Here is a 10,866-nt window from a genome sequence, read left to right on the forward strand (position 1 = left end):
CACTACACCAGACAGACAACTTAGATGTTGCCTTGATACCCAGATAATATTAAAAGGATCAGAGGAAAGTCTGCAACTCAGCACATTTATCATTATGAATTACGGTCATATCTTCACACTACACTGTGAGTTTCTTAAGGTCAGAGATTAGTCTCCCCTCAGAGACTAGCATAGTATATTGTATACATTAGGCATCTGAAGAACGTTTGTAGAACTATCCTGGGACGCATGATGTGAAAGCTCTGTGTATACTGTTCTCTAATGAACTGAGCCTATACAAGTCACATGTAAAATAATAATAATAGCTGCCATTTACATAATAGCATTGGGCAGCTAGGTGACTCAGTGAATAGAGTGCTGAGCCTGGAGTCGGGAAGACCTGAATTCAAATCTGGCCTCAGACACTTAACCTTTCTTGCCTCAGTTTCCTCATCTGTAAAATGAACTGGATAAGGAAATGGCAAACCACTTCAGTATCCCTGACCAGAAAACCCCAAATGGGGTCATGAAGAGTTGGACACAACTGAAAAATGACTAACACACACAATAGGATGATCTTTGGCAAAGATGTGGGTAAGAATTACATGGGATGCTCGTGTACAGGTGGGTTGTAATCTGTGCTAGTGCTGTATCATCTACAATGCTGCATCGTTAAGGTCAAATGAGATCATTGACGTCTCTCTCATATTTTGGGTATTTGAACCTGGTAACTAACCTCTCCTTCTAAAGTCTCTCTCCACCCCAGGCTTCAGATGATTGCCATACTCTTCTGCTATTCTCTCCAGTAGAAAATGGCTTCTCCCTCCTCAGATTTCTAAGTATTATACGTTATATCATCCTTATTTGTGTATGTATCTTAATGCCTTACTAAATCCTAAGCTTTCTGAAGGTGGCATCTGCACCATTTCTCATCTTTGTCTCCTAGGTGCCGCACACGGGACACAGCATGGCATGGTGGATAGAGGGATGGATTTGGAATTAGGGAGATACACAGTTCAAGTCTTGCCCCTAACACATACTGACTATATGACCCTGGGCAATTCACTTAATCCCCCAGTGCCTCAGGCAACTCTTTAAGACCATAAATTGCCTAAAAGGTACAAACCTATATTGGCATAGGGGGTCCATGTGATGAAATCACATGTCTCGTCAAAAAAGAAAAAAAAAAAACCCTGGTTCTGTGCACTTGTGAGATTTGCAATAAGTGTTTGATGAATGAAATTTTCCTCTCTATCTCTCTCACTGATCCTTTTCTCTCTCCACTGTTATTGTCCCTTCCTTTTCTGGAATCTTTGAGAATCTGTACTCAGCCTTCTTCTCTCCTTCCTGTACTCTCTTTCTAGGCTATTTCAGGCTTCAACCACCACCTTCACGCCAATGACTTCCAAAACTACTGTCAGACTTCCATCTCCAACTGCCTGCAGAGCATCTCCTCAGATACAATATGTCCCAAAATTGTCTTATCTTTTCCCCTAACCTTTTTCCTCCTGCCCTCACTAGATCTGTCTTTGACTTGTCAGCCCAATCCATTCTCCCAGGTTCAAATTTGGGAGCCGTCTTTGATTCTTTCTTTTTGCTCGCTTCTTATTTTTTTCAGCAAGTTAACAAGGCCTATCACATAATAATGATTAACAATATCTAGGATTTGTGGAGCACTTTGAGGTTTATGAAGAGCTTTGCAAATATTAAATTTCACCTGCTTAACAACTCTTGGAGGTAGGTACTATGATTTCCATTTACAGCCAAGGAAACTTAAAACAGACTTGGCCCAAGGTCACATGGCTAGCAAGTGAGGCTACATTTGATCCTTAATGGTTCTCATATCTATCTAATGTTTATCACATTTGTCACAATTGAAAAACTTTGTTAGCGAGATAACAGATCTTCCTTAATTGCCTATGGACAGTAACATGTGTAGACACAATATATTTCTTTGAATTAAGGTGATCTATGGGACAATTTAGCTGAGAGAGGAAAGCTAAACTTCTGGACATAACCCAGAGACAAAGAAACATGGCTTAGGCAATTTTACAAAATGTTGGGGGGTGACACAGGATAGCATCAATTACAAACTGTAATCAGAATCAATTTGATTTTCTTACCACCCTTCTCTAATCCCTCTATCAAAGTTCTTGTACAGCCGATCCTCATTACTACCCCACATCTGAAACGCTGTAATAGTGCCTCCTACTAGGTCTGCCCATGTACTCTTTTTTTTGAGATTTTTTATTTGTAGTTTGCAACACTCAGTTCCGCATAATTTTGAGCTCCAGATTTTCTTCCCCCCTGCCCCTATCCCTCCCCAAAACGGCACAGAATCCGATATATCTTCTACATATAACTTCACATTGAACTTATTGACACAATGGTCAAGTTGTAAAGAAGAATTATGACCAATGGAATGAATCAGGAGAAAGGAGAAACAAAACAAAAAAAATTAAAAAACAAAAACAAAAGAGAAAAAAAAACAAAGGGAAAAAAAGGCAAGCATAAAGTGTGCCTCAATCTGCATTCATACTTCATAGTTCTTTCTCTGGATGTAGATAGCTCTCTCCATCATGAGTCCTTTGGAGTTGTCTTTTCACCTTGTATTGCTGAGAAGAGTGAAGTCTATCAAGGTTAGTCATCACAGAATCCATATATCTGTGGTTATGTATAATGTTGTCCTGGTTCTGCTTCACTCACTGAGCATTATATTGTGTAGGTTTTTCCATGTTATTATGAAGTCCATATCATCCCCATTTCTTATCGCACAATAGTATTCCATTACATTCATATACCACAACTTGTTCAGCCATTCCCCATTTGATGGACATCCCCCTGATTTCCAATTCTTTGCTACTACAAAAAGAGCCGCTATAAATATTTTTGTACATATGGGTCCTTTTCCCTCTTGTGTGATTTCTTTGGGATACAACCCTTGAAGTGGTATTTCTGGGTCAAAGGGTATGAACATTTTTATAGACCTTTAGGCATAGCTCCAAATTGCTCTCCAGAATGGCTGTATCAGTTCACAACTCTACCAACAATGTAACAGCATTCCAGTTTTCCCATATCCTCTCCAGCATTTATCATTTTTTGTTTTGTCATTTTAGCCAATCTGACAGGAGACATGTGGTACCTAAGAGTTGTTTTGATTTGCATTTCTCTAATCAGTAGTGATTTGGAGCATTTTTTCATGTGCCTCTAGATATCTTTAATTTCTTCCTCTGAAAACTGCCTGCTCATATCCTTTGACCATTTCTCAATTGGGGAATGACTTGTATGACTTGTATGACTTGTAAATTTGGCTCAGTTCCCTGTATATGTGAGGCCTTTATCAGAGATACTAGTTGTAAAGATTTTCTCCCAATTTTCTGCTTCCCTCCTAATCATTGTTGCATTGGCTTTTTTTATACAAAAACTTTTCAATTTAACATAATCAAAATTATCCATTTTGCATTTTGTAATGCTCTCTGTCTCTTGTTGTGTCATGAATTCTTTGCTTTTCCATAAATCTGATAGGTAAACTATTCCTTGCTCTCCCAATTGCTTGTAGTATCAGCCTTTACTCTTAAATCATGAACCCATTTTGACTTTATTTTGGTATATGGTGTAAGATATTGGTCTATGCCCAGTTACTGCCCTACCATTTCCAATTTTCCCGGCAGTTTTTGTGAAATAGTGAATTCTTAGCCCAGAAGCTGGATTCTTTGGGTTTATCAAAGAGTAGATTGCTATAGTTGTTGACTACTGATCCACGACTCTGTTTCTTAGCCAGTACCAGGTACTGGTACTTTATAGTACAATTTAATATCTGGTATGGCAAGGCCACCTTCCCTAGCATTTCTTTTCATTAATTCCCTAGATATTTTGGACCTCTTATTCTTCCAGATGAATTTTGTTATTATTTTATACAGCTCTGTAAAATAATTTTTGGTAGCTCGATTGTTATGGCCCTGAATAAGTAAATTAATTTAGGTAAAATTGTCATTTTTATTATATTAGCTCGGCCTAACCATGAGCAACCGATATTTTTCCGTTTATTTAGATCTGAATTTATTTGCATGAAAAGTGTTTCATGTACTCTTCTTGCCTCTCCTCCTGATTTATCCTTGATACTATTGATCTCCAAAGTGAGCTGAAGCTTGAGAAAAATGGGTAGTGATCAATAATCAATCAGTGAAAACATAAGTTGTATTCTTTCCCCTCCTCTAGGTTATACAGGACTTTTCTCCAGTACAGTCAAAGATCAAAATTCCCTCACTTCAGCCTCACCATCAGTGGCTTCTTGTATGCCTCGTGTTGTCCCCTCAGGGCAATTACAACAAACCCAATATCCAGGCACCAGTAGCAGCTGAACAAGCAAAATCCCCATCCCCACCCCCCCTCCACTCCCCCAGATTGTGGCGTGGCTGCCACAGGTGCCTCAGCAGGTGAGCTCTGCCCTCTGAATCTCAGTAAAACTCCCATAGTTTTTACCCTTTTTTAATGTAAAAAGGCAACTAGCACTGGATGAGTGCTATGGACAAGTGACTCTCTCTGTTGCCTATCTCATCACATTGTCTTTCTTTTCAAACCCAGCCCTCTTTCGCTTGAGGACACCACCATCCTCCTATCTCTGGTTCCCAAACTCCTCTTTATCCTTGACTCAAATCTTAAATGAAACTGCCTTCTGGAAAGTTACCAGTGCTGTCTAAATTATCAATCTGTCTTTTCTCAGTTTCCATCCTTTTTGATGTCTGTGCATCATTTGACACTGTCCACCACCCTCTCCTTCTGAATAGTTACTTTCTGGCTTACTAAAAACAACACAAGCGTATCATCTTCAAAAGCTCTCAGATCTGCCTGCTTTAAAATCTCCAAAATAGAATTTTCTAACCTGTTTTAAAAGCTTCCAAATTAGAAACCATTTGTTAAAAATATAAAAATACACCTTCCTATTGGTTTACAAGTTTACTCGATTAACCTCAGGAAAGATAGAAACTTGTTAACCAGATTTCAACAAAAACCTTTGCATGATTGATGGGTGGAAATTTAAAATGATTATCATGATTTAGCAAGTGCAGCTTGTATGCACTTCTTCCATTTGAAGCTATGCATCTTTAATATACAGTATCTTTTCCACCTATCACAACAATTCAATCAAATGTTGAAAAAGACTAAACTTAGAACCAGATCTTCTAACTGCTATACCACAAAACATTTAAGGTTTTTAAAAATAAGAAAACATGTACAATCATGTTGCTTTCATTAAAATACCATTAATAAAAATAGAATACTGTTTTCAAAATTTTATTTTAGTTTATCTTATCTTTTTTAATTGTGTAAGCTTTGTACCACAACGTAATTATTGGTACAATAGTACATGTACGTGGGCAGCTAGATGGTACAGTGGATAGAACACTAGACCTGGAGTTAGGAAGATCTGAGTTCAAATCCAGCATCAGATGCTTACTGGCTGTATGACCCTGGGCAAGTCATTTAACCCCTATTTGTCTCAGTTCCTCATCTGTAAAATGGGAACACCTGGAAAAGGAAATGGCGAGTCACTCTAGTATCTTTGCCAAGAAAATCCCATGGACTTTGTCACATAGAGTTGGACATGACTGAACAAAATGTAGTTTATAAATAAGTCAAGATACAATTATTGGGGTATATGCTCCAAGCATTTTTTGCTGACAGGGATCCATGACCAAAAAAGTTTAGAGACCACTGTTGGGGTTTTCTTCCTATCAATCACTCCTCTATTCAAAAATCTCAGTGCACTTTACATTTATTCTGGCATTCAACCCTGTCTTAACCTAGCAATACCCTGCCTTGCTAGCCTTACCTCAGACTCCTCCCCTCCATGAACCTATTCTCTAACATGACCTGATTATCTGCTGTTCCCCCTCCCCAATCCAGCTCTTTTCCACTTTTGTTCTGCTATTCCTTATGCCTGGAATATCTTCCCTCCACACTTTCCCATCTATCAAATTCCTACCATTCCTTTATAGCCCAATTCAAATACTACTACCTCCAGGAAGCCTCACCTGATACTACCTATCTGTAAAGGTGTACCTGTAATTATCTCCCCCCTCTGAACTCATATAGAAATTTGTGCCTCCTCAATACATTTACTATTTTGAATTATAGTTCTTTGTGTCATATCGTTTGTCACATTAGCCTGGGACAGATGCGAAAGCTCTTTGTATACTGGTCAACTGAGTCTATGCAAGTCACATGCATTATAGTAATCAAGGCTGATATTTACATAATAGAAATAATGACTCTACTGCTTTCATAAAACCTTACAGGTGATCTCATTTCATTTTTTACAACAATCCTTAAGAAGCTATATAATACAGTAGGAAGTACAACGGACAGTCAGATAATAAACCTGGGTTATAATTCTGGTTCCTCTGCTAATTAAGCCTGTGACCTTAGCTAAATTGTGTCACTTCTCCTGGCTGCAAAGGATATCAAATCCAACCCTGTTAGTTGATAGATAAGAGAGCTAAGGTTCCTTATATCTCTTCTCTCTGCTCTTTGGGTTATCCGTCTCTGAAATAAGCATATCTGCCCTACTATTTAGAATTATAAAATCACAGAATTTAAGTGCCTTCGCCCACCTAGAATTCTTTCTACTTGACCACACTAATGTTTACAATGACCCAGGTAAATTTAATTAATGAATTAGTATTTGAGAATCATCATGCATGTCAATGTTAATTCATAGTAGAAAAAATCCAGAAGTCCAGAGATCTGGGATTTTTCCAGTCAGTCCTGCTTCTGTTATTAAGTTGGGAAAATGACTTTCTCTCCCGTGGTAGCATGAAAAATGCACTGGCTTTGGAGCTAAGGGATGTGGGTTCAAATCCTCACTCTCTTACTATGTTACCTTATACAAGTCACTTGATTTCACTGGGTCTCAGTTTGTTCTCTCTCTCTCTGTAAAATTGTGTTGGATGTTGATTGAAAAGTTCCCTAAGGACCTTTCCAACTCTAAAATACTATTGAGTACTACTCTGGCCCTCAGAATCCTTCTTTAAGAGGGGGGTCTTCAATGAAAGAAAGTCCTTTCCAGTTCTAACAAGTCTAATACCAAATTTTCTTCCCATTAGCCAAAAAGCATTAGGACTAAGGCTGGCAACATGGTGTAGTGGCAGAAGTCTGGAGGTCAGAAAAACCTGGGATTGAGGCCTGCTTCTGTAACTAATACACTGGAAGTCTTTTATGTCCCTGTACCACTGTTTTCTCTGCTGTAACATGAAGTTAAATGAAATGATCTCTAAGATCCCTTTCTGCTCTAAATATATGCTCCATGTGAGCACATGGGGGTCCTGTCGAGATCTGGAAGTAAATTTTTTTATTTCCCAAGCCCATTTGGTCTAGTTCCCTAAGCTAACTCAGAGGGAAGCCTCCTTTGCCACTAGTCAAGGGATCCCCAAGCACCTTAGCAATCCTGCCGATGTCACTGCATAGCAATGAAGGGAGGAGACTATGAGGAACTCAGAGGCCTCATCTATATACCAGGCAAAACATGCCTCAGGCACATGCCTGAGAACCATGTGAGAGACATGAGCTTTGATGCGTTTTTATAAAAAGGCAGGCATGCAAAATTAACTATAAACCAAAACTGGCTGAGACACTTCAGGAGGAAAAGACTGAACCTATTGTGTGTATATGTTTTCATAATTACCTTTAATAAACACAAAGCCCATTAAATAGTGTCAGTCACAAGACTTCTCCAAGGAGCTCTATATAAAATACAATTTCAATAAAAAGCCCTACTAAATGGGTCTCCACCCCCACAGACTGCAAGAGGATGCTGGGTCCAACAAGGGCCTCCCATAATGAAAGTTGATGCCACTGTATTAAGGGTCTTGGCACAGCTGCAAACCCAGAACATGTATTCCTGGTAGTGGAATGTGTTGTCCCAAAGGGAAAGTAAAGAAGCACGAAACAGGGTGTTCTCTCCATCTTGGTGCAAGGTTACAGGAAATATGGAAAATCATTCCCATTGTCTATGCTCCCATCACACTCACCAAAAAATACTTTCTAAAAAAATTCTGACGGTCTATAAACTAAGCTGTTTCCTATTGGTAGACATATTTCCCTTTTTCTGGCATGCAGACTGTTTTCCAACGGTTTTTTCTCTTGCCATCCCCACCCTCTCCCACCAGTCACTTGTTCAGGGCTGACTTCCCTAGGATCTCAGGGGGATTCTCTTAGTGTGAGTCAGAAGACCCTTGGCTTGTAAAGGATTTTAAAGACAAAGGAGGAAAAACTTATTTTCTTTGTTAACCCTTCAGGGCTGGCTGACTGACTCTTTATGTCAGACTCTAGAGTCCTGGCCCTAGGAGTTAGAAAGCACATAAGAAAATACTTGAGATCTGTGAATTTTAGAGTTGAGAGGTACCTTAAAAAATGCCTTCTTATTCCTTTGTTTTACAGATGAGGAAACAAGTGCAGAAAGAGGAAGGAACTTGTCCAAGGTCTGTAATGACAGCACCAGGAGTAGAACTCGGGTCTCCCAATTGCCAATCCAATGGTCTCTCCACTACAGGTGTCTCCTCTTAGCCTCCAAGTCCTTAGAGCGCCAACATGTGGAACACCCGTGAACAAAACATACACAATACTGGCACGCAATCCATGGTCTTCGATTTAAAATATCAGGGCACAGGGCAGACAAAAGATGTAGCAATTTGAGCGGGAAGTGGGAGGTGGCATCAATTCGGATCCCAATTGCTGAGCCACAGAAATAAGAGGATTTGTGGCAGGAGTGTGTGCGTGGGGAGGTGGCAGGGAGTCAATAGACACACAGAGCAAACTGGGAGATCTGGTACTTTCGCGAAACTGTTAAGCATACGTTCACTTTGGAGAGAGCAGCTTGAGTTAGCAGATTTAAGTTTGAAGATCAATCTGCGAACTTCGCCTCGGTGGCTCTCCTCCCATCTCCACCCTGTTGCTGTTCTGCATTACAGTTGAATATTTCTTGATTTACAGAGAAACCTAGAGGAGCTCTCCTACCACTGCTGGGGGCGGCGGGAGGCCGGGGGCGGGGGGGAAGGAGGCATGTTTCAATTTAAACTATAAATAAGCGCCAGCCGCCGCGCTGCCCACAGATGTCACGTCATGGGCACAACCGTCACTCCCTCTCGGGCTGATATTTCACTTCTGTTTTTGCTTCCTCTCAAACACACAAAGCCAACGCCGTACCCACACCAGCACAGAAACGCGGAGCCGAGCTCACGCAGGCAAAAACTCGAATTGACAAGGGGAGGGCAAAAGCGGAGACATTAAAACTCCATCGTCCCGGGTCGGTGGTTTGGTTAGCTGGAGAGGGGTTAAGCCAGAGGGCGGCGAGCCCCACAGCCAGCCCCTCGAGCTCGCCTTCATTCCTCCCCACAAGCCCAGGCCCCCTCGACCCAAACTGGCAGACCCAGCTCCTGGGACTGACTTAGCTTTGAACTTCGAGATTGCTCCGAAAGCACCATCAGCAGGCCAGCCCACCTTGTCCATCCCACCCAGGCAGGTCCTGCCTTCACCCTCCTCCTCAGTCTCCCCTACCACACCCCCGAGGATCCCCAGCCCAGAGGGCACTCACTCTACCTGGAGCCAGCAGGGAGGGAGCGCGGGGCACCGGTGACAGCTGTAAGAAACCACTCGGGAGGACTGCCAGCTCAGGGAAAGAGGGTGGGGCTAGGGCACCCCGCCTCTCCAATCCCAGCCCTCCCCCAACTCCGCCTCCCCATTTTTTTTTTAAAGGGGGAGATGCAAGCTTAGGTTTGGGAGGGAGCTGGTAAGTTTGTTAGATCTCTTCTTTCAGTCCATCCTCTTGTGCTCCCATGGCAGGAGAGCAGGCCCTAGGCCGCTTGTGCAGCCATGCTTCAAGGACGCGCTGCTCCCACTGGGGCTCGAAGCTTCTGCGCCCTCCACTTTGCTCAGAGAGCCCTCACTCAGGCGCCACGACACTGCACATCTACGAAAACACGCACCTCTTCATGTTATTCAGCAGCAGGATTCCTTCCTTCCCCTGTGCCTGATTTGGGGGAGGGGTTGGGAATAAGAGGGGGGAAGGAAGCACAGATGGAGTTTCCAGGGGAGGAGACAACTTCAAACGGGCTAAATTCCCGTTCGAGCTGCTGGTGTCAGTCAGGGATGCGTTGCAGTGGGAAGTCCGTGGGAGGTCCACTGTCTCAAGTTCATGTTGCATCTGCTCCAGTTTCGAAGCTGTTCTTCAAGGGATGCCTATGAGTTGGTCCTTTCCTTTCCTCTCTCCCTGTTCTGGTACTACTAGTCAGGAGAGAACAATGTCGGGATAGATACAGAATAGATTAACCCAGTCCATGGTGACTAGGAGGGTGGGGTGACTCTGCCCTTCCAGACAGTTCCATAGAAACTCGGGGAACTGTTGCCCGCGTGGGGCTTCTCCTATCTTCACAGATCTGACACCAGACTGGAAAAGGGCCACTGCAGCCAAGAACAGCAGAAATTTTTTTTTTTTAAATGCCTGGAACCCACCTGGAACTACTGACACCTGATTCCCTTCCTCTGCAAATCCTAACCTCCTTACCCATGCTTCTGAGAACAAGGTGAAGGTCCCTAAAAGCAAGGCTTTGTGTGAGGCCACTGTGATTTCAGGCTCCCACCTTGACCTTAAGTCAGCTGGGAAGCCCATATCACAAGGACTAGCAGCTGGATCCCAGTTCCTCTCTTCTGCTCTTACTCCAAGCATTCCTTGAATTCATACAAACTTTCATTAAGTCCCAAACTCAAACATAAAAATAGGGACATCCACATTCTGATGAGAAGCCTGTGGCCTTGCCAGCACAGTTGGTCGATAAGCATTTACTAAGTGTTTACTATGTGTCAGGCATTGTGCTAAGTGCCAAAGAAATA

At 42.1% G+C, this 10,866-nt stretch overlaps 1 protein-coding gene across 2 annotated transcripts in view; it reads right to left on the reverse strand.

Annotated features, from left to right (window-relative positions):
• Positions 1 to 9,653, reverse strand: part of SYNE3 (spectrin repeat containing nuclear envelope family member 3) — a 182,492-nt gene extending 172,839 nt beyond the window's left edge. Inside the window, exon 1 of one of the 2 annotated variants that reach the window (XM_036749666.1) lies at positions 9,577 to 9,653. The gene's annotated coding sequence lies outside the window, so the exon portion shown is untranslated. The remainder of the gene's footprint in view (positions 1 to 9,576) is intronic. The other variant, XM_036749668.1, reaches the window with a different exon arrangement.
• Positions 9,654 to 10,866: the final 1,213 nt, after the last annotated feature.

This window comes from Trichosurus vulpecula, chromosome 3 (assembly GCF_011100635.1).
Source record: "Trichosurus vulpecula isolate mTriVul1 chromosome 3, mTriVul1.pri, whole genome shotgun sequence".
NCBI classification, from domain to species: Eukaryota; Metazoa; Chordata; class Mammalia; order Diprotodontia; family Phalangeridae; genus Trichosurus; species Trichosurus vulpecula.